The following is a 25287-nucleotide window of genomic DNA, read 5'->3' as shown; positions in this document are numbered from 1 at the left end:
AAACGGGGCCCGAAACCATCTCGAGACCCACGTTGCCTCTACAGTTACTTCTACCGATAGAAAATCAAACTGATCAATTGAACGAAGATAACTTGCGATCTCGAAAACGTGACAATTTCCAAACGGAAGATAAGTCTATCGTATTTGAACTGTGACTGCGTCATGAGTAGCTTCGAGATTATCCCAAATGCGTCAAGTTATAACACAAGTCAATATGTTATATCTTAAATTTTCCGAGTTCCACGTTAAAATATGAAATATAAGCTTAGGTCTAGAGCGAGAGTTAAAGAAAGAAGCTGTGAGTCGGGCTCGTTTTAAGGAAGCTAGGTGGCTCGACTCGAGTATATCGTGCGGCCAACAACGGCCCCGGAGAAGGGCAAAACGAAGGGGAGAGGCAATTTGCGGCGGTGGTGCAGGGCAGCTGCAACCTCACGAGATACGGCTTAGATCGTCGTGGCACGAGCCTTCCTGGCATGTGTTTCCTTCGGGCCCTCGACCTCCCCTCCCCATTTGGCCTTCTTCCTTAGATTTTTGCTCGGCTCCGTCTCGCTTCTCTCCAAAGCGGTAGCTCCGTTTCCTTCTTCCTTTCTCTCCTCGATACGCACATGTACATAACTCAAGCGGAACAGACGTCGCGGTCCCAACCCTTCCTTGTCAGAGGGGGACACGATATTCGCCGCGGACGGCGATACACGGAGAGGGCCCCGTTCAACCTGCGGCTCAGCTTTCGCCCGAGAGTGCAGCGACTCGATCGGTACAGCTGTGCCACTGTAAATAACCGCGGGAAAGGGTTTTGTTTACGGAAAACCGTTGTTTCGTTTCAGGAAACGGATAACCCATGGGATACCTCTCGAGCAAATGTTTAGCGTATCGAGATTATCTGGTCGAATCTTCGATCTTGCTCGTACATGTCCCATTGACCATTTCCAAGGTACACACCAAGGAGATACGGTTCCTTTTTTTGCCCCGTGCTATCTCGCCGATATCGCGTGATCGATCGATCGCGCCTCGATGTCGACAGCTGTTCGCCCGGAATCGCGGCCGAACGAGAATAAAATGATAATCCGGCGCGTAGTAGCCGCCGGTTTGTTTCCTGCGCGAAATGGCGATCCGTGCTTAAACGGCGGCCATCGAACGCGGATCACGTATCGTTCCATGACGATTTCGGACATCGTTGCCCTTATCCCGACATCTGACGACTGCTCGCTTTGCGATCGAGGCATTCCTGTTTTATGACACCATCCTACGCTTTCGTGCTGGGTCACTTTCGATTTGAACCTCTCCTCTCATTTCAATTTGCAAGATTCTTGATCAATGTATTCGTTTCATTTTCGAAGCGATTCAAATTTTAATGTACTCCGGTTTACAAGTTTATAAATAAAGACCACCTCACAATAGAACATATCATTATCCACTGCAGGAAATATACTCCAATCAGGCAACGATATAACATAAAACCAACCATAAAGGACAATATGAAAGACAACATTTCGACCCAAAACCGGCTGCAGTATCTCAAAATAACTAAATTGTACAACAAGCTCTAAATGTGTATTCTCCTAGTCGCTAATAACCCTTGAATGGTTGATGCGAGTTTAAACAAGTAAATGAAAAAAAAGAAGTTTATAAATGTCCACGAGGTTGTAAATTTATATATTCTTAGAGTCAGAGTTTTAAGTACTTGTGAATCAGAAACGAAAGAGTGACGTCATTTTTACATTGCCATTTTCCTCAGAGAAAGCCAGGATGGGAAGTAGAGGCAGAGAGTAGGATGGAGCCTCGTTAATACATCTCAGTTCGATTAAAGGTGGATTAACATGCTCGAGGCGTAGCGGCGAGGCTTACCGTGGCACGCGAGTTTCGGTATTACGTAAGCCGAAGAGATGACGATATACCTTGGTGTGTCTGAAAGCATCAAAAGAAAGTGGCACGTGCGGCCGTGGAAGGAGAATATCGGCTCCCTTTCGGTGGACATCTGTTCTCGGCTATCAGCGCAGGGAAATTGATGCATTTTTTCCCTCGGTTTCGAGCCGCAAGCGTGTGCCGGGAGGAAAGGAAAAAAAAGAGGAAAAGAAAGGAAAGGAAAGGAGAGGGCCGAGATGCTCCCTACCTTCTCTCCGTGGCTGCACACCTCGTGGTAGCATCTGCCAGCAGCGATGAAGTGATTTCGTAGCGTTGTACACCTTTTTGTTCACCCCCGTCCCTCGTGTCGGTGGCGGTGCTCCGCTGCGGGGTGCTGCCACGATCCCGCTGCTGGCTGCCATCGAAAAATTTAAATTAGGCGCAGGTAGTCTGTCGGTGGTTGTACCTCGTACACCTACTTTTCTACGGCAACAAGGTTCCCTAACCTCCTTCTGCCAGGTTTCGCTTCGACCTACGTTACGACGTCGTCAGCTTCTCTCCTTTCTTCTTTTTCCCCGTCCACTTTGTACGCGAGGGGTTGCCGTGCTGGCTGTCTCGCTCGGTCGATAAAATCGCCAAAGGAGGGCCCCGACCATAGACAGCTTCCTTTGCGCGTGCACACGCGGCTTCGAGAAGAACCCAAACCTCCTCCTGGTCGTATTGCAGCTGACACGCACGTGCCACGTGGCCGTGCACCGGGCACACAGATGCACGGGGACGCGAGCGTGTATCGCGCCGAGTATATTTACGGAGAAGCCACGAAAAGGTGAGTTGGCTTCTCCTCGGGATACTTGCGACCTATCGACCCCCTTCTGGATCATTCCTCTTCCACCCGTAACGTTCTTTCGGCCTCGCTTGGACAGATGTCGCGTCGCGAAAAAAAAAACAACTTACGGCTCTTGCCGAACATCTCGGATACCTGCTGGATTCCTAACCGAACCTTCGATTACTCGGTTCCCGGTATCCGAGTATTCAGCTTCGAATACTCGCTTTCGATCCGCTCTTCTATATCGTTGTGCCATTGTTCTTTTCTTTCACTCTTATTCCACTCTGCCACTATGCTACTGTTCTGAAACAGTAACGAAATAGAGGTACAATCGAATAGCAGAATGAAACAGTAACGAAATAGTATAGTAGTAAATAGTAGAACAGCAGTGAAGAACGGTAAAACGGTAATAAAGTCCTCTAAACCCAGAGTTTCTGTAATAAAAGTTCGAAGCCTTTAATTAGCAAAATTTTCGCGAGAACAAACGTGTCGCCGTCGCTCTATCCTCCGCAGCCTCTATCTTGCCACAGTATTTTCTTTCGCCACCGGCTAGACACGAGCTAAGCACAAAAAGATTCAGGCATCCGATACAAGCGTCGTATCGTGGACGTAGCGCACGTTCATCCGACAGTTGCAGCTCTAAGCATTCCACGAATTTTCGGAGTCTTGCGCGTGGAACCAGATAAACCATCGCCATGGATCCTGTTTCCACTTGTTTATCTTTCGAAAGAATTGCATAATCGTCGTACTTGCCCGGTTTCCTCCGCTTCGCCTTTATTACCCGCAAAGTATTACCGGCTGCACGCTTTTTTTCGGGTTCACCCATATTCCGCCTCACGGTGTTATCTCTTTCTTCTTGTTTGTACGTACTCGACACGCGTGTGCATTTCCCCCCGGTGAACGCGAATCGCTAAGTGGCAAGCAATCTGTGAGAGAAGGCATCACTGAAACGGAGTACTCGATTCTTAAAAAGCCGACAGGCGGCAAGGGTCGATGATTATCTGACTTCCTGTCCGTTCGCTCGGCTCTTCGTGAAGAGGAACGAAAATTCGGTCAAATAAAAAGATTCGTCCGGGTCGTACATAGCCGTTATTCTTTCCCTTTATATCGGCTTCGACGAATTCGGTGACGAAATCAAACACGCAATTCGTGCCAAAATAAGAACACCCCGACGCGACGCACTTTCCAACTGCGTAGGAAGCCTTTATTCTGGAGCGACCAATAAGTTGTCGTGAAAAACATGTTTTCGTTAAGACAAAAAATGGAAAACCCGATTTCTCATTGTTCTTTCGGGGATCACAGTTGGAATCCCTCTTAACTCCTTGCACTATAATGTTTTTGTCAAGTGCGTCGGTTAGAACTGACTAATTTCAGCCATAACATGAAAACAGACACAGAAACTTGAAATGTTATGCGAATTAGGTATCAGTCGTTGACTATGCAAATTATAGTTGGACTTGAACTCCAAATTGAAATGTATTCAAAATTCGAGTAAAATTGGTCATAGCCGAAGTGTGAGTGCGTCACGAGTCAGACTCGTCAAAATAGTGTAAGGGGTTAAAGAAGCTGCTTTTAAATTGTGGGAGGGTTATCTTCCGAGAAGCTGTATCGAATCATTTAAAGAAAAATGGTGGATTCTATTCATTGGAAAGGGAAAAGTTGTAAACAGTGTTTGCAACGTGGTTAACCCTTTAGGTGCATTTGACGAGTGAGACCCGTCATCTGTTTACTTGGGCGAAGTTACGGTGGACGAGTCTGACTCGCCATTTTAATTTAAGGAGACTTTTATATATTAATCCATATAAATCCGTCCCATGGGCATGAAAATCTTCAAATAATTCAGTACTCAAAAGGTTAATAAAAGAAATTGTGTGTACCGGGATGCGATGGAAATTGTGGAAGTGTCAGAAGGGTACGTACCCCCCGAAGAAATCCAAAGTGTGGAGTTGAGGAGAGGCAAGAAAGAGAAAGAGAAACGAAAGAGAGTTCTTGGAAAGAAGAGAATGGGTGGGGGTGAGAGGGGGTTGAGGGCTCAGGCACGTGACCGGAAGGCGGGGGGCAAAACGGCGCACGCGCCGTCGTCCTCCACCTGGTGCATCACCTGCTGCCCCCTGCTTAAGCCTCCCTGCCACCTCCTTTCCTCTCTTCTCTCTTATCCTTCTTTTTCCTTAGCTTCTTCACCTCCGCCTCTTCCTTCTCCGGCTATATACTACTCTTCCCCATCCCCGAGCTCGCTTCACCACCTTCAACCACCTTAGAACCACTCGACGTTAAGCTGCTCGTTCGTTTGCGATCCTCCTGATTCTTTCTCTTCTTTCTCGCCGCTTTTAAATTAATCCGCGGTTCACCGTCAACCGCCTGCACGATCCGCACCGGTGCAGACGCTCTTTTACTCACTGTGTTTTAAAACCATGTCAAGAGTTGGCGGATTCAAGAGATCCTCGATACAATGCCGGCCCGACTCTCCACTCGCAGCTACCTCCTCTATCCCAGACACAACGAATATTCTTCGCGACGAACGCAGTCCACCTCGTTTGCCGATCCTATCTACATTCAGTTTTCGCGATTAGTACGATCATTAATCAGCGGGGATCTGCTGGTACCCCACATTTCTATCCCCGGGGCGGTACGGGTATCTGGCCAACTGTTCTAGCTAGACTACTTCGGACAAAATTGCAGGATCACTTTCAGACTCAAATGTCATAAGTTGTAATTGTGTATATATTTAATTGTTAAGACTGGATTTAAGATGGATTTGTGAAGTTGAGTCCATGAAATTTCTAGATAAATAAATTTGGAAGATGGTTTCTAAATTTTGATACCGCAGATTCGACTCTGGATACGAGAGGAAGTTTCTTTGGATTCGAACATGAATTGAGTTAAAGTGTGTGGACTTTTTGTGGCGCGAAAGATGGAGTAGGCAGCACATTCGATAACCCGCAGATCCGTATTAATTACTCGTTGCTCATGCGTGCATCGACGAATCGTGGATTCCTGAACGGCACGGTGGCACACCACCTGCCACACCCCCCTGCCGTACCCGTGGCGTGTTAAACGACCACGTTTTCCCTTTTCCGACGAGCATTTAATTGGCCCGTGTTTACACGACTCGGATCGATGACTTTCCGAAAGGCTGACGAGGATGAATCGCGATGAGGATCGGCGGCGTGATGGCCAAGCAATTATCGGGCCCGGTCGGAACGGAACACGCGGCACAAGGTGGCAGATGCGAGCCCGCTTCGTCGCGAGCGTGCACGAGCGGAAGAAAGACCTACTACGGGCCAAGATGAATTCAAGGTCCAGGTGGTGCGGCATCGTGTGCGTTTCGTGACGCTTTTGTAAAATCGACGAAATGATCTTTGGACTCTGAGGGTAGCAGCCGGATCATTGTCCTCCGATCGCGACAATCTGTCGCGGCTACGAATCGTGTCAACCTCGTCAATAAAAATTAACCGTCTTCCGCGAAGGAAAAGCCATAAATAATGCACTGGAAAAATCCGTATGTTATGTCCGTCGATAATGCCGGAGCATGCTAGATCGTGACCTAGCGAGAATGCTCTCGTTGGGTGGGAAATGTCGGGGTATTTATATCTGACCGGGTCAATCGAGATCGCGTAAATTGAACGATCCGAGAACACGATGTAGGACAGTGTTCCTGTTACTTGGGGTTACTAAGTGGAGGGATAAATGTGATAATTAACGGGTTGACGTGATACGCCGAAAACGAACGACCATATGTGCTATAGCTCCATCCTTTCTTGTCTAGGATAAGAAAAATTAACCGGCTATATCTTTTCGTGATAATGGCCTTAACGCCGCTTCGATAGCACGAATAACTGTTATTCCTCGCAGTAAATATTCATTTCTCTGATTTACATTCCTTTTTACTGTCGATTGGATTGAAACATTGCACGGACTCTTATCTGAGGGCGGTGTATCAAAAATACGTTCCCAGATCAATGAAACAATAATTCAATACACTACAAATTATAAGACTGTTCGATCTCAGAAAAGTTCTTCGAAAGACTGAATTTATCAGCTATTTATCGAAAATGTGTATAAACATTCCCTAAGATTAAAAGACATTCGATAAAAATACGAGGGTGAATTTTGTGATCTCCATTCTATCGCTCTAATGAATGACTTTTTGTTCTCTGTTGCAGGTAAGTTTACCTATTCAAGATCGTATACTCGGAAACATCGTTTGTGACGTGAGTAACCATTCACACGTACTATTATTATAGTAATGCATCCTCCATTCTTGGAATTCTTTATTGTCGTTTGAATGACGCGTATGCATAATACACTTGGAAAACACGTATTGCCTGACGTGTATTCCGTGTACATAACTCTTAACCAATAGCCCATTTAATATTTTCATAAACAATCCTCTTATTGATCGTAATTCCTTGCGTCATACGAAGCAATTTATTTAATCGCGACTCGCTGTACTCCTCTTTGGATATGCAACCACGATGTGGCGAGTAATTTCTGGATGTCTGCGAGTGTGTGGGTGTGTGCGTCATGTAGGACAGTCTCTCTTACTCGTATGTGGAATATTTCCTTGTTTCCACGTCTCCCAATTTCCAAATCTCTCAATTTTCAAAGCTTCCAATTCCCAAATCTCCCAATTTCCAAATCTCCCAATTTCCACATCTCCCAATTTCCAAATCATCCAATTCCTATATCTTGCAATTCCCAAATCTCCCAATTTCCCACGTCCCCAAATTCCAAATCTCCCAATTCCCAAATCACCCAATTCCCAAATCTCCCAATTTCCAAATCATCCAATTCCCAGATCTCCCAATTCCCATATCTTCCAATTCCCAAATCTCCCAATTTCCAAATCTCTCAATTTCCCACATCCCCAAATTCCCAAACCCCCAAATTCCCACATCCCCAAATTCCCAAATCCCCAAATTCCAAATCTCCCAATTCTCAAATCTCCTAATTCCCAAGCCCCCAAATTCCCAAATCCCCAAATTCCAAATCTCCCAATTCTCAAATCTCCTAATTCCCAAGCCCCCAAATTCCCAAATCTCCCAATTCTCAAATCTCCTAATTCCCAAGCCCCCAAATTCCCAAATCCCCAAATTCCCAAATCCCCAAATTCCCAAATCCCTAAATTCCCAAACCCCCAAATTCCCAATTCCCAAATCTCCCAATCCTCAAATCCCCAAATCTCCCTAGCCCCAAATTCCCAAACCCCCAAATTTCCAAATTCCAAATCTCCCAATTCCCAAATCACCCAATTCCCATATCTTCCAATTTCCAAATCACCCAATTCCCAAATCACCCAATTCCCAAATCTCCCAATTTCCCACATCCCCAAATTCCAAATCTCCCAATTTTTAACATTTTAATTAACATTTTAAAGTTGCTGTCTGCAAACAATAAAGTGCAAAGGGGATCTGAAGACAAAGACAGCGAAGACTATTGATAAACCAAAGTAAAATTGAAGCAAAAGTAAAAATGCTGACGGTCACGCGAAGGGCTCGGAAAACATGAAGTATCCAGTCGCGATTTCGACAATGGAAATTCTCGCGCGACTCGTCTGAGCTTAGCCGGCGAGCGTTTATTCCGCGAGGAAAGAATTCACGCAGAAAATGCCGCGCGTTTGCTCGATGATTCGGAAAAATTCCAATAACGCGTTAGAGATCCTGACTCACGCGTCGCGTCCTCGTCAATCGAAGCGTTATGAATCGAGACCAAAGAGCGAAATTCATTCGTGATCGCTCTCACATGGGGGTTTCAAGTGTTCGCGAATAGAATCCCAAGGGAACACGTGTACCCCGGTTCAACGTTTCCCTCTTTGTCCCGAAACTTTCGGCCACATGCTGGATTCGTTAACCGCGGCTCCGTCGTTGAATGAATTCCTTATCTAAGAAAACGCCGTTCCATTCAGCATACATGAACAAAACTGCTAAAAATTATTTTTGTATGATCAATAACTGTTGTATCTGTTGTTACATTTTTTTTATGAGTACCTACATTCTCATTAAAAAATACGTATTAAACGAACCTATAAACGAAGGTCTACAGAATTGTCTATGTACAGCACAATCATAATTGTGAATAATTCTAGACATTACGAACTTTCAAAGTCTAGTTGAAGTGTTCATAACAAGAACTTGTAATTTATAAGGAGTTTCCTTAAAACAAGTACAATCGAAGACAAACTTTTTCTGCTAAATGTAAGAGCCAAAGAAAAAGTAAAGTACATGTGAAACAGTAACATCAAAGAGAATCGTGGTAACGAGAAAAGTTTGCTGTAAAAATAACTTTAGACCTGAATTTTCCTTGTCGATGTGTCTCGAACGGTGCTGGAACTCGATGACCCTTTGTATTTATGGAGTCATCGTATCTGTGACAAAGTAAATTTTCTGCTCTATTTTATTTGCCAAAATATGTGCATGGGATTGAACTAAAAAACCACTGGTATGTAGTTAAATATTTCCACAAAATGGATGCAGGTAGCTAAGTTCCAGGTGCAGTTATAAGATGAACCCAGATACTGAACAGAATAGAGGAAGCAAATCTGCAAATAGAAAAAGCAAGACCGCGTAGGAGCAAATATTCTAATTAATTAAGGGAATGAGGTATTTGTTTATTTGGACGCGGTAAGAAATTAGTTTGAGCGATGATGCAGTCAGAGCGAAAAACAGGGAAGGTGAACAGTGTGAATTGGAAATTGGAAGATTTGGGAATTGGGAGATTTGGGAATTGGGAGATTTGGGAATTGGGAGATTTGGAATTTGGGGATGTGGGAATTTGGGGGTTTGGGAATTGGAAGATTTGGAAATTGGGAGATTTGGAATTTGGGGATGTGGGAATTTGGGGGTTTGGGAATTGGAAGATTTGGAAATTGGGAGATTTGGAATTTGGAGATCTGGGAATTGGATGATTTGGAAATTGGGAGATTTGGGAATTGGGTGATTTGGGAATTGGAAGCTTTGGAAATTGGGAGATTTGGAATTTGGAGATCTGGGAATTGGATGATTTGGAAATTGGGAGATTTGGGAATTGGGTGATTTGGGAATTGGAAGATTTGGAAATTGGGAGATTTGGAATTTGGAGATCTGGGAATTGGATGATTTGGAAATTGGGAGATTTGGGAATTGGGTGATTTGGGAATTGGAAGCTTTGGAAATTGGGAGATTTGGAATTTGGAGATCTGGGAATTGGATGATTTGGAAATTGGGAGATTTGGGAATTGGGTGATTTGGGAATTGGAAGCTTTGGAAATTGGGAGATTTGGAATTTGGGGATTTTGGAATTTGGGGATGTGGGAATTTGGGGGTTTGGGAATTTGGGGATTTGGGAATTGGAAGATTTGGAAATTGGGAGATTTGGAATTTGGAGATCTGGGAATTGGATGATTTGGAAATTGGGAGATTTGGGAATTGGGTGATTTGGGAATTGAAAGCTTTGGAAATTGGGAGATTTGGAATTTGGGGATGTGGGAATTTGGGGGTTTGGGAATTTGGGGATTTGGGAATTGGAAGATTTGGAATTTGGAGATCTGGGAATTGGATGATTTGGAAATTGGGAGATTTGGGAATTGGGAGATGTGGAAATTGGGAGATTTGGGAATTGGAAGCTTTGGAAATTGGGAGATTTGGAATTTGAGAAATTTGCAAATTGGAACACTTAGAAATTGGGATATTACTTTGAGAAACTTGAGAATTTAAGTCTTTAGAAATTTGCGAATTAAGAAATTGGAAGCTCGGAACTTAGTAATACAAAAAGACTTCCAAAAACACAATAGTAATCAATCCAAAAATTCATGAAACTGTAGAAAAGTTGAAAAGTACAAAATATCCGAATACCGGCACGCGAGCCCCCATTTGGCGACGCTTGACCCAGGGAGTGTCAGAACTCGGCGTCCAAGCAAATCAGACGCCTCGAGATAATTTCTCCGTGGAATAAAAAGGGAAGGAACGATGTTGAAAAGATTTCGAGCACGAGCAAGAAGAAGGGGAAAGGTCTTGAACTTGTCACGAGAAGTTCCAAGAGGAAGCTATTACTGCGCCGAGCGCCTATTCAAAGTGGGGTGGCTGGTGTACTCCCTCTCGGGTGACACGAAGAAAGAAACACAAGCAGGCGAAGAAAAGTCATGAACGGGCAAGCCATCACGAAGAAGGACGCAGAGGAGAGGAAAGGGAGAAAGAGTATTTTTAGCGGTTACACATTGTTGTTGACTGCTTCTGGCGACATTGAACCGCGAGCTCGCGAGAGAACTCATGGAGTAACGCGTTGCGGTGGCCTACGCACTCCGCGAAAACATTTCGTGGGGTCGTCAAAATGCGTACACACTCTTTTTCGTATTACCGACGAGTCTGCGTCGGAATGTCTACTGCGATTTTGTTTAAATATCTTCGGAAGATTAAACATGCCGGTACATACTCTATGCCATAACATCGGCTCTAGGGCGGTACATACTCTACGCCATAACATCGGCTCAGATCTCCCAATTTCCCAAATTCCCAAATTCCACATCCCCCAATTTCCAAATCATCCAATTACCAGATCTCCAAATTCCAAATCTCCCAATTTCCCAAATTCCCAAATTCCACATCCCCAAATTCCCAAACCCCCAAATTCCAAATCTCCCAATTCCCAAATCACCTAATTCCCAAATCTCCCAATTTCCAAATCTTCAAATTCTCAAATCTCCCAATTTCCCACATCCCCAAATTCCCAAACCCCCAAATTCCCACATCCCCAAATTCCCAAATCTCCCAATTCTCAAATCTCCTAATTCTCAAGCCCCCAAATTCCCAAATCCCCAAATTCCAAATCTTCCAATTCTCAAATCTCCCAATTCCCAAGCCCCCAAATTCCCAAATCCCCAAATTCCAAATCTCCCAATTCTCAAATCTCCTAATTCCCAAGCCCCCAAATCCCCAAATTCCCAAATTCCCAAATCCCCAAATTCCCAAATCCCTAAATTCCCAAACCCCCAAATTCCCAAACCCCCAAATTCCCACATCCCCAAATTTCAAAATCCCCAAATTCCAAATCTCCCAATTTCCAAAGCTTCCAATTCCCAAATCTCCCATATCCCAAATCTTCCAATTTCCAATTCACACTGTTTACCTTCCCTGTTTTTCGCTCTGACTGCATCATCGCTCAAACTAATTTCCCTACCCCCAAATCCCCATACCTCCAAATTCTTCACCCATCAAATCCCCAACCTCAAAATATTTCCCACGCCATTGTTGCAATCCAATCCCAACACTGTATTTCCTCAACACCCACTAATTCCCCGCGTTCGGGGCTCTGCGATAGGAAATTCCCATATAACCGCGTCGCAGAATCAGACCAGTATGTTTTGATCGAACTTAACTGTGAATACGTCACAAGCGTTCATGTCGGAATAGCGAAGTGATATATCTGATAGATAAGCAGGATTATTGCGAACAGACGTCAACGGCGCTATCAATTCTTCTCGTTTACGTTCTCGCTACGATATGATTCACGAGAGTTCTCGCGATTGAATACAATTTTTTTGTGACAGAACACTTAGGTGACACGGACGCCATCTTCGATGATGCCTGGTTTGAATAATTTCTGAATCATTATACGAGGAAATTCGATACATCATCTATTTGGTTTATGACGTTTTTTAACGTTTTAATTATGTACACGTCAGAGATGTTTCGATTAGTTGGAATGTGGAGAAATTTTTATTTATTTTTGTAATAAATAATTGGTTGTTTTTGACATTCTCAGACTTGACTGTATAGTGTTGTATTCCCTATTCAATACCTTCAGATTTAATTGTATAATATGCAGGTGTAAAAGTAATATATTACAAAGTTTAATCTGAAAGCGTTAATCAAAATATTTTCCTAGTTTTCATTCCAAAAATTTAGTCTCATCTTGATTTGCAGTAAAAATCTTTGCATTATTACTGTACCTTGCTGCATATTAAGAAGAAATAGTCTCTTTCGTCTGAGTTTAATGTTATATAAAAGTATGTGGTAGTCTCTACTCGATAACTGTTCGAAACCTGATAGGCGATATTAGGTTCACGTATGACGAACATCGTTTCCCACGAATTGTGTACATACACCAGATAATTTATCGTTTCACCTGTATCAGGATTTTGAGAAAATTCGTGAATCACTTCCTGCGCTATGAATCCGCAGCTAGAAACTATGACTCGTATGCCCGCATGATGAATAACGGATGACTCGAGGCTGGACCGCCTCCTGTAATCCCTTCAGATTAGAAGTTCGATCAATTACACGTCCAGTTTTTTCCCGAATGATTCGTTTGTCGTCAAACGACTCGGAAACGACAAAAAGATGTCGATAATTCCGCGTTAAAAACAGTTCGACCGCTTTCTGTCTCCGAACCTTTCCCACGAACATTTCTTTCTACTAATCACTGTTATCGATCGACGGTTATGGGGTTTCGGCAGACAATTTCCAGCGGTTATTGTAAGCAGTACTTAAGAGAATCTCGGGGCAAAATCCGGTCGAATGAGAACCTCGCCGCGTTGATCCGTACCGACGACTCCTCTTAAAGTCCCTCTTTGCCGCGTCTTCGAGGTAACTCGTGGTAAGTTGGTCCGCCGGCTGGCTTAATTGCTAATTAATTCTAATTGATAATTCCCTCGATAGTGTTAGGGAAGTAATCTCAAAGCATGTTTACGCGAAAGTTCCGACGAGCAATCGCCGTCGTCTGAGTACGTTCCTCCCTGTCATCTTCGGATACCCTCTCCATTTTCTTTGAACGCGCATTTTTCCTCCCTGGGAAAATTAACAGCTTCAAGGACCCTGCTCCTTGTGTACAATTAACAGCCCTTTCTAAGGGTGTCACTGATCATTTGCAAATCGTACGTTTTTCACAAAATCGACAATTATGTTTAGTCTTCAAATATGAGAACTCTTATACATTCAGAAATTTCAGGTTTTCAAATCAGTATAGCTTATGGAGTATTACAATGCAAATGATTAACCCTTCGCACTCGAAGATAATTTTACTGTTTGCAAACAGCAACTTTAAAATATTAATTAAAATGTTAAATGACTTCTTTTGAAGTTATTATTTCTCTACTAATAATTGCCACTATTGTCTGTTTCACTATGTTTATACATAACATAAGCACTACTATAGAATTAATTAAATAATGCTTCTTTTAAATTATTGTATTAAATCGAATAACGCCTCTTGAGCGCAAAGGGTTAACATTTACAAATACAAGAACATTTACAAGAACGTTCTCTTACAGAGATGCGTAAGAGAAAGTATAACACCAATCTTCCGTATACGATAAAGAGTTCTGTTAGCAACGTGGATTTGAATCTCAGGAATTTCGCGCGCAAATCGTCACCGAACCTCGACACACGGTTACGAATTAACGAGGATAGAACTTATTTTACTTGAACTTATCACGATCTCGACGGCACGCGTGACATTCGAACACGTGATGAAATAGTAAGGTAGTCGCACGTGTCGCGTGACCTATCTACGTAGAAACCGTCGAGGTCTCGTTGAGTGGAATAAACACGTAGAAATACGTCGAGCTTTTCCGACGAGACGCATAGTTTTATCGGCGCATGTCATTGATGGTCGAAGGAGCAAAGTAAGTCGGTGGAAAATTATTCCGCGATACGGTAACGTATCGTCGTCGGTCGATTCAAAGGTTTCGTCCAAGCGGAACATCATGGACGTTTCGCTAATGAAATCGATCGTGATGAATGAAATGCTGCATCGTCGCGACGTCAAGCGCCACGTGACTGGTGGGTGAGCGTGTAGGTGTAGGCGGATGAGGTCGTTCCTCGACAGCATCGAACGATAACACGACCAAACGTTCCCCGACTTTTTTTCGTCTTTACGTCAGTCAGCCGTTAATACTCGCCGCGTCATTGATACGTTCCGTTCTGCGAGCCTCCTCCTGAAACGGAGCGAATCGAAGTTACACTTGAAAAAAATACGCTTCCTGTGTCATGGGACACCGTTTTAGAACTCGATCCAACTTTCTTTAATCATTTGTCGCACGCTTAAATACATCACTACATCGACTTACTTATTTTTATTATTTTCATATTTTAATATAGACAGGATTACCGAACTGTGAATCTCCTGTAAACATGACAACTCTGGGTGCTTGATAACATATCTATTGTAATCAATACATCTATACATCCAACCCATTCCAGAGTCCCAATTATAAAATACTAAAATGACAAAATTTAAAGCTTCCTCCACTTTCTCTATTAGTATCCTCAGTGAACCACATTACATCAAAGATGCTTATAAACCATATCTATTGTAATCAATACATCTGTACATCCAACCCATTCCAGAGTCCCAATTATAAAATACTAAAATGACAAAATTTAAAGCTTCCTCCACTTTCTCTATTAGTATCCTCAGTGAACCACATTACACCAAAGATGCTTATAAACCATATCCCAATATTTCTTTCACTTTCCAAGATGCTTCGACCTTTGCTTTCGCCGAAGCAGAGAAAATGCGCAGAACCCGGAAGCGTGGAAGGTAATTATTAGAATAGTCGGGATTTTGAGGTTTCAGGATGGGAAGAAGGGATCGAAAGGCGTGAGAAACGATATCGTTTTGCGCGAGGCGAGAGAAGCTTTCGACGAGAGGAGACGCGTGTTCTCACGAATGCCAGTCCACAGAAGCCACGAACAAATCAAATTGGCTGGGTTAGAGAGTGTTGGTGCGACTCGTTCTAGAAATCGGAATGCACGAGCTACGCTGGTGTGTTGAACGTTCCACGGTGACGTTCGCACCGAGATCAGTGACGAGCCAATACGCATACGTAAACGACTGGCCGGTCTCGTCGTGTCATATACGATCTTCATGTCCCTGCGTACAGACCCGCTTGGATTATAAGGAATGCCGGCGAACGATGCTATTTCTGCCGCTTCTATCCCGTAACAATCAGGGACGTTTATATACGGACGGTAGATCCGTTTTGATAGAATAATGCAATAAAACGTCGATTCTGTGAAACGAGTGGTCAAACATTGCGTATGGTTTTTGCAGTCTGCGAGAACTTGTATTCGACAAGTGCCGTATTACGATTTGGAAATGAAACAATTATCAAATACTTATGCTGTATCAATCAATGATCGAAACAAACATAGGTGCTCTAAATTAAAAACCGATAAGAGGTTCACCTTAAAGCTTCCAAAGGAACGATCGTTGCAAATTATATAAATTACAAGGCAATAATAAACATAAAAATCGCTGAATCATTTAATAGCAACTGACCGCAGGCTGAACCACGCCGAGCGTTTGCAACAGAAACAAAGTCCACCGAGTAATAACGTAACCGTACCCGCGTCATAGAAAATATATTTTTCCGCATAGCTCGGAATTCGTTGCACTCGTGTTCGTTCCATGGCACGCGTGCGGCTATAAACCATGTCGTGCCGTTCGAGATAAACTGCATCTCGTGTTTGCTTCTCCGGTATCTTATATTTCTTAGGAATAACTTATTTGTTACTCCTAAAAGGTAGGACCTGGGTACAGGATCTAAGGATACTACAAAATTAGAATCTTTCTCATACATCATCTTTTTACTATGTACAGTTGTAGTCGCGAATATACCTAGGCGAGTTAATTTTTCGGAGCATCGAAATGCATTAAAGTCCAGCAACGATAACGCCAGCAGCGGAGCATGAATTTTTCAAAAGACCAAACGAGACACATGCTCGTCTCACGTGACAGCCCATATCGGTAGAATCCCAGCGACCTGTGCCACATAATTTTCCGTGTACACGGTGCACGGACCAATGTTGTGTCACGTTACGATGCCCTCACTCCACCCTGCTTACTCGCGTACACACTCGTCTCCTTGTGTGCGTACGTACGCGTGTATGCCGGCTTTTATCGCGTACACGCATACACGTATGTACACACGCGCGCACGCACAGACATGCGTGTACACACTATCGTAACAGTACAGCGCCACCCCGAATACCGGATGTGACGACACTCGCGCACTTGGCCCGACGCACTCTTGAGATGTCTCCTCCCCTCTCTCCCCCCTCCCGCGGTCTTTCTCTTCCTCTCTCTCGCACCGACTGGTTTTCTTCCTCCCTTCCCGTCATCGTTCTCTATGATGGCGTACAGCGGCTCCGTACGCGAGACTTCCAGTACCCCCACCGTAGCTTTTCGCCTCCCCTCCTTCAACAGGGCGCTATTTACCCTCGTAGTTCCGGCGACGGGCGTCGGCGGCGCTGTTCGTTCTTGCGTCGCATCTCGACTCGGTGTCGCGTCGACGTGCACGGCGTTCGGCTCGCGCTAGCGCGCACAGTCCCCACGCGGATGTTCGCGCGCGTCCGCTTCGTTTGCAAGTGTCATTCGCGAATTTCGTCCGAGTTTCTCTAGCGACGTTTCGCGCGATGTCCTCTCGCGAGCGAGTCAGTGCCGCCACGACGATGACAGCAGCAACGACGCGTCACGATTTCACGCGGGTGATCGTGTCCCGCGCGAGATGCCCGCGTGTGACTGCCGTGAAAAAAAGAAAGACCGAGTGGAAGGCGGAGAGAAAGAGAGGACAACACACACGCGCGGCCATTTTAACTGCGTCGTACGCTAACCCGGGCCACCCAGTGTGTGTAGTGTGTGCAAGAGCCAGAGAACCGCCGCCGCCACCGCCGCCGCTCTCTCCTTAGGCTTAAACTGCGTCTCTCGCGTGCGCGCTTTGCTTCTGCGCACGCGAGAGCCCCGTACGTGTTCCTCGTACACACACGCACCGCCACCGAGTGACGCGCGTGTGTTACGCACACTTTCTCGTTTCCCGCATTAGCTGTTTGTCAAGCGACTCCGGAGTCCCCGTCTTTTTCGGAGCCGGAGAACGTTGACGGTTAAAGGAAACGGTTCGTCGGTTACGCGACTACGGCGGACAGTTACGAAGTACGCTCGATAGGCGCGCTGTAACGTGTGCGCCGATCCACGGGAAGCGCGCCAACGGACTCGATCGGTGTACGCCGAGTGCAACGTGGAATTGTTTATTGCAAACTCGTGAAAATGATCGCGCTCGTAAGCAGTCGAGAAATTTCAGCCGGTAACGAAGGACTTGACAGTGAGGTTAGCTGCTACGATAACCCGTGTCGGAGAATTGGAACGCGATGGAATAATTGGATGTGCGAGAAAAAGTCGAAAACGGTGACCGAACGGGAGGAACGACGTTCCGCGAATTCTCCAACGGGACGGACGAACAGGACCGAAAACGTAAGTTGTACGTTGTCTAGAAAGAGGTTAAAGGCGCGTTGTACGAAGTGGGGATGAGGAAAGTTCGACGTCCGTGGTCAGCGGGCGGCACACCGAGAGAAAGAAAAGTGGTTATCGTTGCGCGCGACGTAGGTACGAACGGACGAACCGCGTGACTCGGAATCTGCGCAGTAAATCGCGTTCGCGTGAACGCGGCCCGAGGGCGCCGCGAAATTTCGCCGTCACGTGGACGAAATTTCAAGTTCGATCGCGTTCATCCTTTCGAGGTTTTTTCTTTCGATCTTCGCTTCGCTTTGGCTTTTCGAGCCGCTCTTACGCCGCGCTGGCTTTTAGTCGGTCGCGCAACGAAGCCCCTTCTGCGAAAGACGTGGGCGACATGGTGGCTTACGTAATGCCCGAGCGATAAGACGGATAACGCAGCCGCGGCTTCGAGCGTGCCACCGAAGCGGCGCCTCTATTTTCGAACAGGCGAGTCATTGGTTGCCGCCTTAACTCCGCGCGTCGTGACACACCCGAAAAATCTTTCCAGACCCGATAAAAATGTCACCAGAGGTGACGATTCTTGCCGGGGATACTTCGCAGTTTAAACGCTCCTGACAAATAACCTAGCATTTCTATTGCGACATGCGGTAAAACCTTGCTTAATTCTCCTTTTCAACTAAATCTTTCTATATTTCCTTTATGGTGGTGCTTTATTCCTAAACTGCTGGTCGTAAATTATCGAGATATTTAAATAATAGCGAAACGTCGCGGAGGCGAATTTAATGTACCTAATTTTGGTCGAGACACTGTAAGCTGCTTGCTAGATTCGTCGCAATTGCATTCCACTTTGATGTCGACTCCACGCACTCTCATTCTTAATGTTTCATTCTCTATGTATCAAAGAGGTCGACTATGCGTTCCAGGGTTAAAATTCAATGGACCATTCGTTATCGTTCCGTCCGACTTGATCTCAATCTGTTTCATTGATTTTCTTTGTCACTGTATACTACATAATTCGATTAACTGTTTCGAGGTAATTGAAAAACACGATTATCGCGATGACAGTCTCAGTGAAAATTATCGTGGCTATAGGTAACACGAACAAATTGATTCTTTAGTTTTATCTTTCAATTGTGTATGCCATTGAATATTAAAAGCAACCTTCTCGCCGTTCAAGTCTTAGGTATATTCTGAACGTAGGTTTTCTTGTATTTTAAGAAGTCGACGCATAACGAAATGTTTTCTCGATAGCGTCCAAAAGCGACGCTGCAATTCGACCTACTTTCCTTTCTCTATTCAAATTCAAGATGCGTTGCGCATATGCGGTATCTTTCTCCGAGATGGTATTTCGAAAAGTTTCAAGTACATGTGCCATTTTGACGATAGCGTCGAAAATGGTGGGCCAGCGACGGCGTGACCAATCAGACACGCATTCCTTTCGCCATTCAAATTCTCGTGCGCGAAACTTCGACGACATTCGAAATTTTTCGTACATGTCCATAGTCGCGCGTGGCACCGCCTACTCGGAATCGTCCTCGTCGGATCGATCGTCCAAGTTCAGCAAGGTGAAACGAACCCGAGAGCGGAGAGTGTTCGTTGTTCCATCCGGTGACCTCTGGATAGTAGACACCGAACGTGGCGTTCCAGGAAGACGCGGTCGATTCTACGAGCCGGGCAAAGTTGCGAGTAACGGTGTAATTCGTCTATTAGAGCTGACGATGAATCGGTGAATAAGAGGGACGATATGTACGCGATCATAGGTGGCCACGTGGTGTGTGCTTTCACGTCCCCGAATATCGACGGCACGCGGCGTGATAACGAATAGAGAGAAGGAGGCGGCGTGACTCATCGACGAACTATGCGAAACTGAATCAGCCGTGCACGATATTAAAATCATGCAACGTTTTGCAATTAAACGTACTCTCGCTGCACATGGGATAACAGTCAGGAGTCTTCTAACAGGACGTCTCTGAATCTGCCTTATTTCGGTCGGTTGAGATTTACCGTTTGACCGCTGTAGGTTTCAGACTTTCACATTTTCAAATTTTGAGATTGCTGAAGCTACAAATTCTTTAATTCAAATTCTCAAGTTTATCAAATTTTTTAGTTCATTAATTCTTAAATTTCTAAGTTCTCCAAATCTTCTAGTTTCTGAATTCTTAAGTTCTTGGAATTCATAAATTCTCTAAAGTTTCTAGTTTTCCAAATTCCCTAGACCCAACTTCACAAGCTTTATAATTTTCCTAGTTCCTAAATTCTCAAGCTCCCCAAATTTCCAAGCTTCCCAAATTCCCTAGTCCTCAAAATTCCCAAGCTTCCCAAATTCCCTAGCCCCCAAATTTCCACGCTTCCCAAATTCCCTAGTTCCAAAATTCTCTAGTTCCCAAATTCCCACGCTTCCCAAGTTCCCACGCTTCCAAAATTCTCTAGTCCCCAAATTCCCACGCTTCCCAAATTCCCTAGTTCCCAAATTCCCACGCTTCCAAAATTCTCTAGTTCCCAAATTCCCACGCTTCCCAAGTTCCCACGCTTCCAAAATTCTCTAGTCCCCAAATTCCCACGCTTCCCAAATTCCCTAGTTCCCAAATTCCCACGCTTCCAAAATTCTCTAGTTCCCAAATTCCCACGCTTCCCAAGTTCCCACGCTTCCAAAATTCTCTAGTCCCCAAATTCCCACGCTTCCCAAATTCCCTAGTTCCCAAATTCACAAGCTTCCCAAAGTCCCTAGCCCCCAAATTCCCACGCTTCCAAAATTCTGTAGTCCCCAAATTCCCACGCTTCCCAAATTCCCTAGTTTTCAAATTCCCAAACTCCCGAAATTCCCTAGTCCCCAAATTCTCACACTCCCCAAATTCCCTAACTCCCAAATTCTCAAGCTCCCCAAATTCCCTAGTCCCAAAATTCTCAAGCTCCCCAAATTCCCTAGTCCCCAAATTCTCAAGCTCCCCAAATTCCCTAGTCCCCAACTTCTCAAGCTCCCCAAATTTCCAAGCTTCCCGAATTCCCACGCTTCAAAAAACTAAAACTCCCTAAATTCTCAAATATCCACCTTTGTGAATTTTCACCTTCCAAATTTCCGAATTCCCCAGATTTCCCCATTACCAAATTCTCCACTTCCTTAATTTCCCCAAAAATTTGAATCTCCGAAATTGTTAACCGAATTCATTTGACCTCCGAGATCGTTTGTACCGTTTTTACCCAAATCGGATTCACGAACGACGATTCGTGCGTCGTCGTCGAACCGACGAAGATCGTCGGGTGTTTTCGGAGCACACGAAGTCGAACGAAGAAACGGTCCCGTTGAAAATTCTTTTTCGAGGGGACACCGCACCACAGCCGGCAATTGGCGTATCAAAAAGTTTGCTTTGTAAGATTGGCGGAGGGGTATACGTGGATCGGTAGTGGGGATCTCGCCGTTCGCATGGTGGACGCACAAGATGGCGGCCCCGGGTTACAGGGACACGTGAGAACCGCATTGCGCGCGTTTCGTGATACTCGAAATATCTAAGCTTCTTTCCAGATTGCATCATGAACTATATTTTCTACAAATTTTCATTTTATAAAATTATTTATTTGCTGTTGTTTTGTAAAATTTTTAGTTATGCGAGTTTTGAAGGTTTGCTACTTTGTGCAACTTTGTTGAGCGTTTTCTGTCTGAATTTTATCATTGTAATTTTGTTAGATTTGTTACTGAATTTTTAAGATTTTGTATATCTAAATTTTTGTAATAATCTTGAAGTTTCTTAACATTAATTAAAGTAATTTTTCCTTTGTACACTGACACTCTGTTTCGTTTCGAACATTGCAACTTTCTTAATTTTTAACCTGAACACCGCAAAATTGTTCTATAAATTTTAAGTTGAACCTTGCAACATTATAATCATAATTCGAACATTGCAATTTTTGATCCGAACACTGCAACATTGTTGCGTAATGTTTAATTCGAGCCCAAGAAAATTGTTTCGTAATTTCAATTTAAACCCCACAATGTTTTTACATAATTTCAATTCGAACACCATAATTTTCACTTAAAATTTTCGCTACGACACACCTGGTAATTTTAAGTTGGAGCACAACGACACTGCATCGTTGCATTCGGTTTGATCGTCTGGGCTCTCTCGTGTCTATATACTTAACGTTGATGATCGATCGTCGAGATTTTTCAGCGAACCTGCACCGTTCGCGTTTTCTTCGATCGTTTCCCTGCTGCCGCCACTCATCCACGCTTGTGTCGGACACGCGTCATTCAGAATCTGGAACGAGAGCCCGTAGAACGAGCGACGTGTACGTACGAGGCAAGCTAATTGATCGAGAACAGTCTTGTTTCTTATCGCGGAAACTTTCGACGCTTTTACCCGGATCCGATTTGCGGTGAGCTTATTTGATTGATCGGATTTAAGGCTGCTTCGTCGAACTGAAACACATGGGCAACCTATTATATCGTATTCTTTCTTTTTCTTTGGAAGTTCTGTCTTTGTAAATTTTTTTATTAAATTGGGAAATTTATTTGTCACATTCTCAAATGCGGAGTTTTTCAGATTTTTAACCCTTAAACGCATATAGTTGTATAAATGCAACATTCCAGTTTTAATCTTATAAATTATTTACAAAATGTAGGAAACCTGCAGTGAGTAGTGTTGCATATCTGCAACACACCAATCAAATACACAATAGCGTCATCTGTTCGTTTTAATTTGAATCAACCGCTTTCAAGGTATTTTGTTAGTTGATAACTTTTGGTAAAATAAGAAAATCATGCATTTAGGGGTTAAATAGTTGAAGTTGGTATTTTTAAATGAAATGAAGAAATGAAGGAATATGGAAGTTTGCAAGCATTGACGTTTTTTAATTTCTACATGGTTGAATTGTGAGGTTTGCACATTCTTAAAGGCACAGATTTACGTATTGACGTATTGTCAGAATCATAAGACTGTGGATCCACATATTTTCAGAAGTACAAGTCTCTTGATCCACATACATATACGTAGAGGTCCAAGTCTGCTTCAGAACCTCTCAAATTATCGAATGTCCAAATCTACCTATCCCCAAATTATCATATGTCCAAATTTACCAATCCATAAATTCTTAAAAGAACAAATGTACAAGTCCGTGCATTCTTAGAAGCCCAATCTACAAATCCACAAATCTTCAAAAGCTTAAATCTACGAGTTCCCAAGTTCTCTAAATTCCAAGTCTTCAAAAGCTTGAATCTACCAATTCCCAAGTTCTCCAAATCCACTCTCTACTAATCCCCAAATTCTCCAAATCCACTCTCTACAAATTCCCAAATCCTCAAAAGCTCAAATCTACAAATTCCCAAGTTCTCCAAATCCACTCTCTACTAATCCCCAAATTCTCCAAATCCACTCTCTACAAATCCCCAAATCCTCAGAAGTTTAAATCTATAAATTTCTAAGTTCTCCAAATCCACTCTCTACAAATTCCCAAATCCTCAAAAGTTCAAATCTACAAATTCCCAAGTTCTCCAAATCCACTCTCTACTAATCCCCAAATTCTCCAAATCCACTCTCTACAAATCCCCAAATCCTCAGAAGTTTAGATCTATAAATTCCTAAGTTCTCCAAATCCACTCTTTACAAATTCCCAAATCCTCAGAAGTTCAAATCTACAAATTTCCAAGTCCTCCAAATCCACTCTCTACAAATCCCCAAATCCTCCAAGTCTCAAATTTTCAAATCCCCAAATCCCCGAAGTTTCAAATCTCCAAATACCCAAATCCCCCAAGTTTCAAATCTCCAAATCCCTAAATCCCTCAAGTCTCAAATCTGCAAATCCCCAAATCCCGTAAGTCTCAAATCTGCAAATCCCCAAATCTCCCAAGTCTCAAATCCCCAAGTTCTCCACATCCCAAATCTAACCATCCCTAAAATTCTCCAAAGCCCAAATCTTCAAATCCCAAATCCTCCATCCCTCTCCAAATCCTCCCAAAGTTTCCCTAAAAACTGTCCTTTCTCCATCACCACCCAAAATCCCCAGCAGTGCAACCTCCTACCCCCTCTCCCTGAAGAATTCGACCAGTGCAACCTTCTACCTCCACCGCATACGAAAAAAATGATAACGGAAGAAGAAAGACGGAGCAGCTCGGAAAGAATACGAAAAGAGCTATTATCGCAATTGGAAGCATGTTTCTCAAAGGTTCAGATGAAAAAGTCTTTAGTTATGCACCGAGCGTTTGAACGAATCACTCGGCGGAAGAAGGAACAGCCAGTAATGTCGACCGGCGAAGCAGTAAACTCCGCGTTCTCGAGTTCCATATGCAATGTCTAAGAAGCTACAACTGCTACTCGTAATTACCAGTTTACCACTTCATGGTTCCGTTCGAAATATTTGCATTTTCCTGTAATTACAATTCTCAGCCTGACTGCGTGTCTGCTAGTTTATCCTTCTAGGGGTTGTTTTTCATTCTCATTTTTCTTCATCGACGATTTCGTGCGGTTCGTCATTTATCCTCAAATTGTATTCGCGAACGATTGATTGGAATCAGGAGTTTATGAAATTTTTAGTTAAGGGTTACTTTGGACTATCTGAAAGTTCTGATCATTCACTCCTTGTTTAAATATATATTTTTTTAAATTATACAACTATAGGGTTGTTTTAAGACGCTCAAGGATGATGTCCATATTTACAAATATTAATTAATTTACAAATATGTCATGTTTCTCAAGCTTTACTCATCGAATATCTTTTGTTCATGATGTTCATGTACAAGTACGTGTTTGATCAAATATTTAGTGGTCGGTTACCATTTATTAAAACAATTAAAACATTTATTAAAATGATACGTTTTAACCAAAATATGCAAAACAAAATAGAATGTTAAAACTTGATGATTGTCCATAAACGTTCATAAATGAAATAGCGACTATAATTTGCGACCAGTGAGTTCTGAAAGGAGATACATTTTGAAAGGGGTAAGTGAGCCGTGAGAATTGTCGAATGTTCAAGATTTTGGAAAGCACCGATGCTTCTGTCGATTAATTTAAAACGTTTTGTCAGATGGATATAATCTTGCAGAGAGATATTCAGCGAAGCGTCCAAAGGGTAGATGCAAAAATCGGTAACGATGTTACGCACTTAAGGACGAGAGCAGAGAAGGGGTGTGCCCGAGAGCGATGGCTGTCGGAAGCTGTAATGGAGATTGATCGCCGGTGCCGTAGAAAAATTGACGTAAAGTAAATTACTGCACGGACTAGATCGAGCCTAAAATATTGAAATCTATCGCGAAATAGTTATCGCTTTATTGGAACGAAAGATAGCGAAATTCTTCTTCGATCAATTCGAACACTCTTCGAGTTACCGAAGAGAAGAAAATTTAACCTTAACGGTACTTTAAATAATTTGCAGAAAATTATTTTTTAAAAGATAATAATTGTTTATCGTTTTTGGAATTATTA

The 25287-nt window shown here is 43.6% G+C and overlaps 1 protein-coding gene across 3 annotated transcripts in view; it reads left to right on the top strand.

Moving 5' to 3' along the window:
- The window catches only part of LOC100882740 (serine/threonine-protein phosphatase 4 regulatory subunit 1), a 165160-nt gene that overhangs the window by 41457 nt on the left and 98416 nt on the right, over positions 1–25287 (top strand). The window contains exon 1 of one of the 3 annotated variants that reach the window (XM_076529744.1): positions 17586–17890. The exons of the other annotated variants lie outside the window; for them this stretch is intronic. The gene's annotated coding sequence lies outside the window, so the exon portion shown is untranslated. Of the gene's footprint in view, positions 1–17585; positions 17891–25287 lie in introns of those variants that run through there. 3 annotated transcript variants of the gene reach the window in all.

Source organism: Megachile rotundata, chromosome 3, assembly GCF_050947335.1.
Source record: "Megachile rotundata isolate GNS110a chromosome 3, iyMegRotu1, whole genome shotgun sequence".
In the NCBI taxonomy this organism is placed as follows: domain Eukaryota; kingdom Metazoa; phylum Arthropoda; class Insecta; order Hymenoptera; family Megachilidae; genus Megachile; species Megachile rotundata.
Note: the sequence above shows the minus strand (reverse complement) of the source record. Positions and strands in the feature narration are given on the sequence as shown.